The sequence below is a fragment of the Poecilia latipinna genome, unplaced genomic scaffold (genome assembly GCF_001443285.1).
Source record: "Poecilia latipinna isolate Pla-1442-1.1 unplaced genomic scaffold, P_latipinna-1.0 Scaffold262, whole genome shotgun sequence".
Classification (NCBI taxonomy): domain Eukaryota; kingdom Metazoa; phylum Chordata; class Actinopteri; order Cyprinodontiformes; family Poeciliidae; genus Poecilia; species Poecilia latipinna.
Window position 1 is genome coordinate 363344 of NW_015112878.1, and position 11282 is coordinate 374625.

The 11282-nt window shown below is 40.2% G+C and overlaps 1 long non-coding RNA gene across 3 annotated transcripts; it reads right to left on the minus strand.

Moving 5' to 3' along the window:
* Positions 1-441: 441 nt before the first annotated feature.
* LOC106947941 (uncharacterized) lies at positions 442-11184 on the minus strand. Of its 3 annotated transcripts, XR_001425076.1 has the most exons (4): positions 9313-11184; positions 9114-9186; positions 5791-5891; positions 442-5140 (listed from the first exon to the last, which is right to left on the minus strand). It is a non-coding gene; the product is annotated as an uncharacterized LOC106947941 (long non-coding RNA). The 3 variants fall into 3 exon arrangements; XR_001425075.1 differs by having other exon boundaries at positions 9114-11176; XR_001425074.1 differs by lacking the exons at positions 9114-9186; positions 9313-11184 and having other exon boundaries at positions 5791-9107.
* Between the last annotated feature and the right edge of the window lie 98 nt (positions 11185-11282).

Below are 11282 nucleotides of genomic sequence, written 5' to 3' on the forward strand. Positions count from 1 at the left end.
GTGAAAAGGGGGGGGGGGGCGGGGTTTTTTTAAAAAAAAAAAAAAAAAAAAAAAAAAAAAAAAAAAAAAAAAAAAAAAAAAAAAAAACATTAAGCTTGTATATGTTACCTTTATATGGCTTTTATTCATCTAAAAAAAAAAGTACATGTCAATTGTTGGGGGGTTTAAAAACTGAAAATGGGGGGTAGTTATTTTGTTGCATTTAAGGAATAGAGGAAAAAGCAGACGATCAAGAAAGATCATCTGATTCTCAACTGTGTCCAGTTGATTGGTGCATTCCTAGCTGAAATATAAAGCAGCTGTAGATAAATTGTAACCATTGTCTTTGTTCTTCTATCTCATGCTTCTTTTAACAATTGATGTAAATGGAAGGAAATAAACATTACCTATTTTTTTGTAATCTTAGACAATCTGATTTAATATTTTAGGTTCTCAAAGGTCTTTTCTTTTAGTGATATTTGATTAACGTGCACACGTTTAGGCTTTCTTTTGCGGTGGCACAAATGATAACTTAATAAGTGAAAGCGATGCAAATTTAGCCCATAAATTGCCTACTTGCAGGTTCAGTGATTTATATTTACAGATGCACAAGCAAGAGCAAACAACGGTGGGTGATTAATTTACAAGTTCTCAGCTGTGCACATGCCAGCATGCCAACAACTGAATTATTTTCTTCTGCCACAGCCTTTAATTAGGCAGGAGAGAAAATAAGACTTCAACAAACAATTGTGGATAATGATCAATTGGGAAGTTATGTGGATTAAAATTAATTGGTTTTTGCCACAACAAATTATGTTTTAGAAAAACAGTAAATGAGTTTATATAGCCCTCTAGGTACTTCTCTCTCATCTAATTCTTGACAATGTCTCCTAAAATGTTTTTTTCTTTGAGTGAACATAACATAAAAAAAGCTTAAAAAGCTGGAGCCTAATGATTATTAAAGTAATTCCTTGTAACAATAGCAAAAAAAAAAGAAAAACTTTCAGTGAACTAACTTTCAAAACTTTATTGCACTCTGGAACTTGTTCTCTCAACAACCTTCATCTCAGTGAGGTCTTGTTTTTGCAAAGCGAAGGGAACACAAAAATACAGCTCCACAATATTAATGGTTGCAATAAAATTCCCACTGCGTTTGTTTCCACAGCCTTTAGCAGGGGTGAAGGAAAATTAGAGGAAAGGGGAAAAAAAAAGAAACCCACATCTGTCCTCCCCTCTCTCAGATCACGCAACACGTCTACCAATGTGATCCCTGTGCTTCTCGGCTCCTCCACTGTGAAGATGTATCTCGTTTCTGGGTTTTGCCGAAGCTGTATGTAAATCTCCAGGTCACAGGACTGTTGGAACAAAAGCTTGGATGGTGCTCGGCCGTCTTTATCACAGTTGCACTTCGAAGCATCTGCTAAAACCTGCCTTTCCAACTGGCATGGGTCCAGAAGGGAAGACAAATAAGAGCTCGGTAACTAACTATGTTTTTCTCTCGGCTGAATCCCACCGCTTCGCTCCTTTCTTGTTGGTCAGTGATCATCTGTCTGCCGTAACCCTCATGCAAATAAGCGCATTATGAGTGCGCCCTCGACCCCTCCGGTTCTCTTGAGTTTGTCTTGATTGAGTGTGGCAGGTGGAGGAGGGGACGGATATAATGGACTCCACCAACTTTAATGAGACAAATCTCAGCTACAGGCTGACATTTTGAAATAGTCCTTGTGAATGACAGTGTCAGCAGTCACCTTTACCACAGCTTTCCGGAGAAGGGCCCTGTAATGACAGAGAGAATTAAAATGGCCTCCAAGGCGGCGTTAGATGGGAGCCGCAGGATTAGGCGCAGAACCACGCCTCTTAAACGGGCTCCTCTGCCACACCCGGGTGATTAAAGCTGCCGCTACGTGAGAAGCGTCTATCCCCTGCAGACTGTATATTCTCGGCCCCCGACACTTGATGAAGAGATTATGCTGATGTTAGGTGCTGACCACTGAGAGATTTGTTGAAATGAGTTGTCCCTGATGTTAACGGCACCTTCCCGCTGGTTTTAAAGTCTGCCGGCTGACAGCGACGAGCTTCCACTGCCGTTACAAACTTAATAAAGAGCAGAAGCGAGATTGATGAGAAAAAGAAACAAAAAAACAGAGGCATCAAGGGCTCTTTTAATTAACTCGTGTCCCATAATGTTGCCAGGACAAAGGCACTGAGCAAAGAATGAGACATTTTCTTTTTCCCTCTACCCACCCACTTTTTTTTTTTTTTTTTTTTTGTTGCCTCGCTCACCAGCAATAATGAACAGCCTTCTGGGACCCAATTACATCCAAGGCTGCATTAGGAGCTCAGCGGGCCCAGTGGAAACTTCAGCTGAGTTCGCCCTTATCCCCCCCTCCTGCCTCCACATGCTGTTACCCCGCTGGAGATGGCCTTCACTTGATTGAATTTTGAATGTTACACAGCCCCACACCTCACCCCTTGTTTTCTGTGGTCCTTTACGTTCAGCGGGTTTGAACCCACATGTGGCTTATGATGGAAACGGGAGGCTATGTATGCTCGTTGTTAGCTGTCCTTCACTTTATAACTGCTTTTCTGTGATAGAGTGGCTTTCAAATCAGTGTGCGATGGCCAGCTGGAGCATTAAAGCCTGTTTGTGTGTTGCATCCCTGTGACTAACAGCATGTTCACGGGGGGAAAAGAGATTAAAACCACTGAACTGTGATATTTTTGAACTGAATAAACACAGACAGCGGGGGATGTATAAGAAAAATGAAACAAAAACTTCCTGCGAAGACGAGTACACACTTTTTGCCTCAGCGATATGTCTCTTACTTTACAGCAAATGTAATTATTTTAAAAATTAAATGAATATATAGCGTGTTTTATTAAAGCTTGCTCATGTTGATTCCCCACAAAATCCTGGTCTGGGAATAAAGTCACACCCACTTGTAACCTGGAAGATGCTAACTGTTTTGGTGCAGCAGTATACTATGTTAACATATTTGTCTCCATGTCATACATTAAAGGACTATACCAACATGTTTAAAAAGATGAACTACACAGAAGGTTACTGTTTGTGTCAGCAGACGGCTGGTTGGATGCTATCAGAGTGAAAAAGTACAAATGTTTTCTGATGACTAAAATGCAGCACCATCTAACTTCACCTTTACCACGCTTAGGATTGAATATATGAAGAGTTAATTTATTCCAATATCTTTTAAAAGCAACGCTTTACATGTGAATATTTAGCACTGATTACACTCTTCTGGTTATTGCCAGCTAATGAACAGAAATATGAAATGGGTCGATGGAACTTGGGGACTACTCAGGAAGTCCAACGTTCCAAACTTAAATTCTGGTTTCAGGGGGTTTTGTTCAATTCCCCCCCCCCCCCACCCCTTAATTTATTTTTGGGGCCTGCCAATTGACAGTTTAGCTTATGGATATTAATTTTCTCTTTATTGAAGCTATTTGAGTATTGAACTACATGGTCAGTGACGTCACTGACCATTCATTGCGAGAAATTCTTTGAAGCTGGAAGCTCTCTTTGGAATCACTGTAATCTATAGCTCACTCCCAAGACCAAGATTCTCAGCAGACTGTTGTTGAGGTCCGTTTTTCTTATGATTTACTTTGATTACTTGTTGTACACTTCCACAATCTGGAGATGCAGCTCTTTTTTTTTATGCAGAAATACTTTTTTTTTCCACCTTTTGAGTTGATAAAAACATTTTTTCCCCATTAATCAGGGTAATTATGGAGCTTTAGAAGAGCTTGGGACGAAATGAAATGATGTAAAACATTAAATTTATCCTCAGACTCACAATTTGCAAGTGGTATCAATTATTTGCAACTTTTAACTGTATACAACAAAGAAGTTTAAAAATCCTAATAGGGGTTACCTATGTCATTATGTCAAAGTGTCGTCTTAATCTTTGTGTCTGATCTCTGGTAAGTTTTAGTTTTCTCGGACACTCAACGTGTTGAACATTGACATTAAAGCTGGAAGTATTTTAAATATGGCTTCAACCGCGAGAAGGAACCAAGTCATCTGTGTGTTAATGCTAAATAAGTCCATTCGTTCTTCCACTAAGTGGATAACTTCCCTCCTGTTTCGCACCGTTTTAAAATTCAATTCATATCTTCTACAATCTTCTCCTGCAGGTCCCAAATTTGTTGGGAAAACTGCGTAACATTACACAGTTGAACACTTTCATCGTAGAAATTAAGGGGGGAACTTTGTTTTACTCTTGTCGGTTTTAAAAACAACAAAGACGCATTTGCAGAGAAGCAAATGGCAAGGAATCGGGGGAGCGTCGTGGCATCCAGTCCTGCTTTCAAAGGTCCATTGTCTTATCCCAAACCAGCACTTTGTGTATACTGTACTACCAAGCTTGATCTACTTCCCCATGGAGTGCAGAGTTACTAACAGCTCATCCACTATTGCTTAGGGGTCTTATTTTGTTCTAGAAGAAAGACTTTATACTGTCAAACTCAGACATCCCATGTGATTGAAGGCCGATGGGCATGGAACTCTCAGAGCTGCCCTCAGAGCTGCAGCGATGCCTGCTTGTGGTGGGTGGAGTGGAAGAACAAAGGCAGACTTGTTAAGGGTTTGATACCTTTATTATTTTATTTTTGCAGAAATTCCTTTTCTATCTGGCCAGACTCATTAAGATTTTTGGCTGTTTTGACTTGTGGGCATTTTACTTTAGGAGTAGTTGCCGGGTGCTACTTAAGCGTATCTTCTTTTGTAGATGTCAACTTACAGATATGCAATAATCACAATAAAGATCAATATATAACAGATAATAGTACAACATAGTGCTTACACAGAACAATTAGCAACGGTTGTGATCTCACAGCCTTTATTCACTGTTCATTTTATGCATCTTCATATTACAGCGCTTGAACATGTTTTAGTTCTTTTCACTGATGATTGAAGGTCATTACAATACTAAAAGTAGAATCTCCTCAATCGCAGTAATTTCCAAAATGTTAGAAATGTCTGCAAAGGGCAGGGTCCCCTCAGGGATAAGATCTTCAGAAGAAAGTCTTTCCAACTCTGCAGCCATAATAGCAGATGAAAAACCAAAAGGCTATGATATTTTGATTCATCTGCTGCCTCTCCCCTCTTGTAATCAACATTCCTCTTGTAGTCAAATACCTGCAAAAGAACAAGAAACATTCCAGTAACTGGATGATCAAAGATCACAAAAGGCTGTTAGAAACAAAAGATGTTCATCTGTATTTACAGATTATGAAGGCCGGAACTCTGTTTTCTTTTACCTGCTGTTGTCGAAACGCAGTCTTGTAATTTAAGCAGTAATACCAGTTTTTGTTCTGGTTGTAAGTGGATCCTCTCCCTCCACAATTTTTAATTTTTTTTTTTCTTATTAAATATTTAATTTTAACCCTCTCTTGAAATACCACAAATGAAAAGAAAAGTCACGTTGTCTTAACCACTGCAGAAGTAACACAACTTTAAATACTGTGCAAAATTTAACAAGATGGATTTGCAAAACATAACAATTAGTGAACTGAAAAGACAGGTTAAAATACTGTATTATGACTTGACATGGTTACAGAGTTTCAACATCATTTTGGTCCCTTTTTTTTTAGAGGAATAAAAACTGTTTAACAATTATACATGCCTGTTACGGTCTTTCTCATTACACACCGACACATCACCTGAAATTTCCAGCAGGTGTGGTGTCACTGAGGCCTGGTCGATATTCACACACTTCAGGGAGGACACACCGACTGTCAACAGGTGGGGGAGGGGGAAAGGAGAATTACAAAAATTAACAATCTTACCAAAGTCCCTTGACAGCAGAAGGTTGTTAGGCTCCATTTTTTCATCAAAACATTCCCTTATTACATGATCGGCTGATGCCGTTTTCATTTGGAAAACAGGTCTGTGTAAGGAGACAGAAATTTTAACAGAATGCAAATTTGCTCTGCTTATTCTGGCTAAGCTTCAACAGCGTCCCAATCCCACTTAAGCTTCTTGTTGACCGCGTCTGCCAGCTTGCTGTACACAATTGGCTCCTCAACCATTCTGACTGCATTGTTAATGTCTAGCCTTTTGTATGTGGCTCAGTTCCACCGGAAAGGAAACATCACACGTGCAAAATTATTCCACAACTCAGATAATTAGCTGAAGAAACAAACCCGACTGTGAACTGCAATATGCCTCGGCGACATTAGAACTTTTAAGCATCGCGAGAGGAAGGATTTGAATGCCAAGAGAAATGAGCTTATCAAATAAAGCTTGAAAATGTGCAGTGAATGAAATGAGTCAATCATTTTAATGTGGGATGGAAGCCCTGGGGAGAATACATAAGCAATAGTCACATCATGCAGGGAGAACAAATGAGCATGGTACACAATTAGGCAGGGTCACATTCTGCCAGAGCTGCGAGCGTGGGATGAGCTAATAAGCTGTGTGAGGAGGGAGTCTGTCGGCTTGTGTAAATGTACAGGAAGATAAACAGGAAGCACAAGATAACAAAAAAAAAAAAAAAAAAAAAAAAAAAAAAAAACACCTCAATATTCGGATGTACAAACCAAGACAGCCAGACACACAGGCTGCAAGTCAGGCGGGACGCAAAGATAAAAGTCCGAGGGGCTGGTGCAGAGGAGGTGGGCTAACAGTCGACTTGCCATCGGGGGCAAGCAGACATGCAGACAGACAGATCAGCGGGCAGGTATAACAACCAAGCAAACAAAAAGACAAGCAGTGCCTCAGAAGGATGGAGGCACAAAGCTTTCAAAGGCGACTTATAGTTATTAACTATTCAATCACATAAAGGAGAGCTGAAGGCGTGAAAGGTTGCGGACCGAAGCACTTTTGCTTCAGTGCATTAAGAGCCTGGTCCGGCACTCGGGGCTGCGTGAAAGAGAAATGGATTGCCTCCCAGGAAGATGACTGCTCAAAGGGGTAGGCTTTTTTTTCCCCTTAATAACCGCAATCTGCTGTGAAAATCTAATCCCAAGTACCATTTACACCGAATCTCGATAACTTCTGCTCGAAAAAGCATACAATATGAATTTTTCAGAGCCCGATATACAAATAAACACAACAAGCTCCGCCATCAATCAAGAGACAGCCTCAAAGCCACAGAGCAACAATAGCAAATTGCTAATGAATACCGTGCTGCTCGACATTCACAATTTAAAATAGCACAGATATTTTACACTGGCTGCAACGAAAATACAATTCCTCGCAAGAACATTAAATGCGTTTGCTCAGTCAGAAATGGGTGTAAATAACCCACATGGTCATGCAAATGAGAGTAAATAAAATAAAAATCTGTGCCGATAACGTGAGTGACATTCTGAAAACGACAAGCGCAGCATGAAAACTGACAATGAGATGAATTAATAGCTTCATCTTGGCCATAACAGTCAGATATGGATGCCGCCTTTAAGCTCTGTCCTCTGCCTTTCGCTGCCTTAATTCCCCCTCCTCAGTGGTGGATAAGAGGGATCAGAAATACATCCATATGCATGGACAACTATCTGCAGAGGGGATGTAAGGTCTCAGGCTGGCCAGCTTTTTGGAAAGTACTGGTAATGACACTTAATGAAAGCTGGGGAGTCGGACGCTGAGGGCAATAGGCTGGCTGTGTTATTTCCCCAGCTTCCGCCACGAATCCAGACCAGACCAGCCTTTAGATATCATAAATAAGCAAACATGCTGCGTGAAAATAGATGTGCTGCTTTCCTAGCTTCTCTTTTTCTATTCCACCCCTTATTTATCTGTGCATAATTCCTTGTGTCTCGAGTTTGCTTGTATAAGGCCAAAGCTCCAATTATTGCTCCCCGAAGATTTTCGAAATGTTGCAAAACATTAGCTGAGCATTGTTCCAGTAGCCGTAATCGGCTGGCTTTCCAGCTGGCTTTATCCAATGTGGAACACCCGCTTATAAAGAATGCTGGAGGTTTCGCTACGATTTACTATTCTCCTTATATTACTAAACATGGCTTATGGCCCCTGTGCAATGAAAACGCTAACTTTGCTCATTCTAGCCCAAGTTAAGCTGTCATCTTCTTAATTGGTCTGAATGGCATACAAAGACATGTGCCTCCTGTGATGCAGGTGATCCAGCTGAGGGTGACATGAGAAGGGTGCTTGTGTTGAAAGGAGTTGTGAGGTTCAAAGTAAACAGAAGGAATGAGGGGATAGAGAGGCTCTTCTTAGCACAAGCCCCTAATCAGTACAGTCAACACACGGCAGATTGGGTTCACAGCTTTCTCTTCGTACTCTCACGCCGCTTCTGTCCTTCCATCACCAAAACCGAATCCCTTCAATCAGCTCCAATTTCCCTGCTTTCAGTTTAAGAGGATGTGGGATAAGAATGTGTTGCAAGAAAATGCCAGGTAACACAAGCCGGGCTTTCTCCGAGGCAACGAGATTCTGGCTGAGGAAAATTACTTTTTTTTTTTTTTGGCCGTAAGATATGATTCCATCAATACGCAGCTCTTTCTAAAGCAACACATTGAATTCATATTTTATTTAGAAAGAGTTGAAAGTTTCTGTGACCAGTAACACAGACACTTCTGGAGAGTCCTCGGGTCTTCGGTGTGGAAAGTTTGTAAACTTACCGGAGGGCCAAACTACCCCAGGGAGTAGAGACATTTTTCTCCAGCGCCTTTCATTGTCCTTTGATTATAGATTCTCTTTGTCGGTCTCAAACATTTCCCAGCAGAAAAGTGTCTTCAGTGCTAACAAGCTTTTGCCATCAGTCATTAATGGAGCACACAGGTTAGCTGCAGCCGAGCAGACTAAAGAGAAGGTCATTGTGGGTGAAGAACAAGGAACGTGCTAAATGTGTTTGTATGTAAAGGAGAACCTCTGCTCTAGCAGGGACGTGGCACCACGCCTTCATTAGCGACATCCACCAGGGAGGTTGGTGGCATTTCAAACGCTAATGTTTTGACTTTCCAAGACTCTTGGGCTGCTGATTTTACAGCCACAAAACACTGACCATTAGTCAAACAAACACATCGAATCCTATGCTAATCCCAGGGCAAGAGAAACAATTCCCCACCACGACAGACAATAGAGTCCTCGGAGTTATGAAGCATCTTTGTTTTTCAGCGTCTGTGATGTGTTGCTGAGTGTTTCTATTGACCTGTGTTTTAGATGAGCCACTCTAGGAACGTTCCTGCTCTGCCTGAAAGCTTTCTTCTTTGTCACTGAGGTCTCTGGAGTCGGCCAAAGTAAAAACAGGGAACATGTAGTCACAGATGGCTTGTACAGGCTTGCTGTCCCTCTTTTGGGAGAGGAGCAAAGCCAGGAGTATCACAGTAACGAGATGATGAACTCCGTACCTTGACTGAATTTCAGCCCTTCAAGCAACTTTTGTTCTTGAAAAAGAAAAAAAAATATATATATATATTCTTTGGTACTAGCAAAACTAACATGAAAATAATCTAAAGCATATACTGTTCTCATTCTCTGCTTCAATAAATCTGTTGAATAACTTTTCATGTTGTATAACTGCATTGTAACTGCACTTTCCAAAGCAAAAAGGAAACAAGTACTGACAAGTTATCACTCTGTGGCCAGCAAGATATCAGGATTGTTCAAAAATATTCAGTATTCTTGAATTTGTAAGTCAAAATATGCTTATATATAGTGATTGGAAACACTGCACATTTTTTTTCCCCACAACAAAATGTGAGGAAAATTATGAAATTTATTATTGATCTACAGAAAATGAGGAAAGGGTTAATGATAGATGGTTTGAAATTTGTAGTGTCTGCACTTGTACTTTATAAACTTGACAGAAAATGTACAAAAATGTAGCTTCTCTTTGAATATCTGGGCTAATATTTAGATGGAACAGTTTATAATGTCGAATGCCACAATCATAAATTGCTCAAAAATTATATGTAGCCTTTTGACACTTAAGGCTACTCCTCTTGGAAGTTTTTGGGGGCTGAGTTAACACATTTATGTTGAACAGTGGGGACATTATGATGAAAAATGTGAATTATTCCTAATCAATTTCTAGAGCTGTAACATCAAAATGAGATTTTCCTGATGTCGTACAGTGAGCGACTCTTCCAGCCTACGGTGAATGAACAACAATTTCACAAATTGTCTGCTTTTACCTCAGTTTTACCTCAGAAACAGCATGTTTAATATCCTGCCACAAGTTCTTTGTTGTATTAAGGTCCAGAGACGGGGATGGTCACTTTTTAACCTGCTCGTTTGGTTGTAAGATGCTGCTTGTCTACTGGTGTGTTTTGGGTGGATCTTTTGTTGAAAGACGAATTTCAAGGGCATTTACTTTTTGGCATGAGACAACATGACCTCTTCAGGTATTCTGATATATTCAGACTTATCCATGATCCCTGGTGCGTGAATTGGCCTGACACCATAGTGTGAGAAACATTCCCATAGCATGATGGTACATGTACTGTGGTTTGAATTCAGCTGGTATGCTGTCTGATAAACTGTCTACACCTCCCTGAAAAAAGCAAAAACATTGCTTCCATCAGTCCAAAAAAGGGTCACCATTTCATTTCAAACCAATCAATGTTTTCTGGAAAATTGTGACGTATTCAGCACATTAGGTTATGTTTTCCAACGTTAGGATTTAGCACGGGCTTATTGCCAATAGCTTGGCTAAACTTTGATCAATTTGAATAGTAGTTTTCAGTTTTCTTCTATGTGTTTCTGGTTTTGATTTCCACTCAAGAGATTTGAGATCCATTAAGCACAGCCTCCTATAATTTCCTACTTTTGCAACCACCTGCTTATTTAAAGTAAGCAGTTCCTCAGAAAAATGTGCAGAGGTTACTCAGATTTTTAAAGGAATGCACTACAACCAGCCTGTAAGGCATTCACTGCCTTGTCTTACAATAAAAACAACCAGTTCGACTGCAGTTTTGTCAAAATAAGCTCTTTAATTAGACCCTAAATGAAAAAAATTTTCTGTGTCAGCTAATTCTGTGTCAACTATACAAAATAACATTGTACACATCATGACTGTTGTGTCTGTTCTCTATTAGACCTATTGGTAATATAGTGATGTAGAAATAACGTTTCTACCAAAAACAGTGGTTCAGGTAGTGATGATGGACTACTGTTAGCTTAAATGCTGCAGTATAGTGACATCAAATCTTTTTAGTCACAGTTCAGCGTTAACCACTGTAATGAACTAAACCAGAGGTTCCCAAACTGTGGGGCGCGCCCCCTAGGGGGGGCGCCATGTCATTGCAGGGGGGGCGCGGGAAGCCGCCTAGATAAAAAAACAAAAAAAAAAAACAAAAAAAAAAACAAAACATGAACA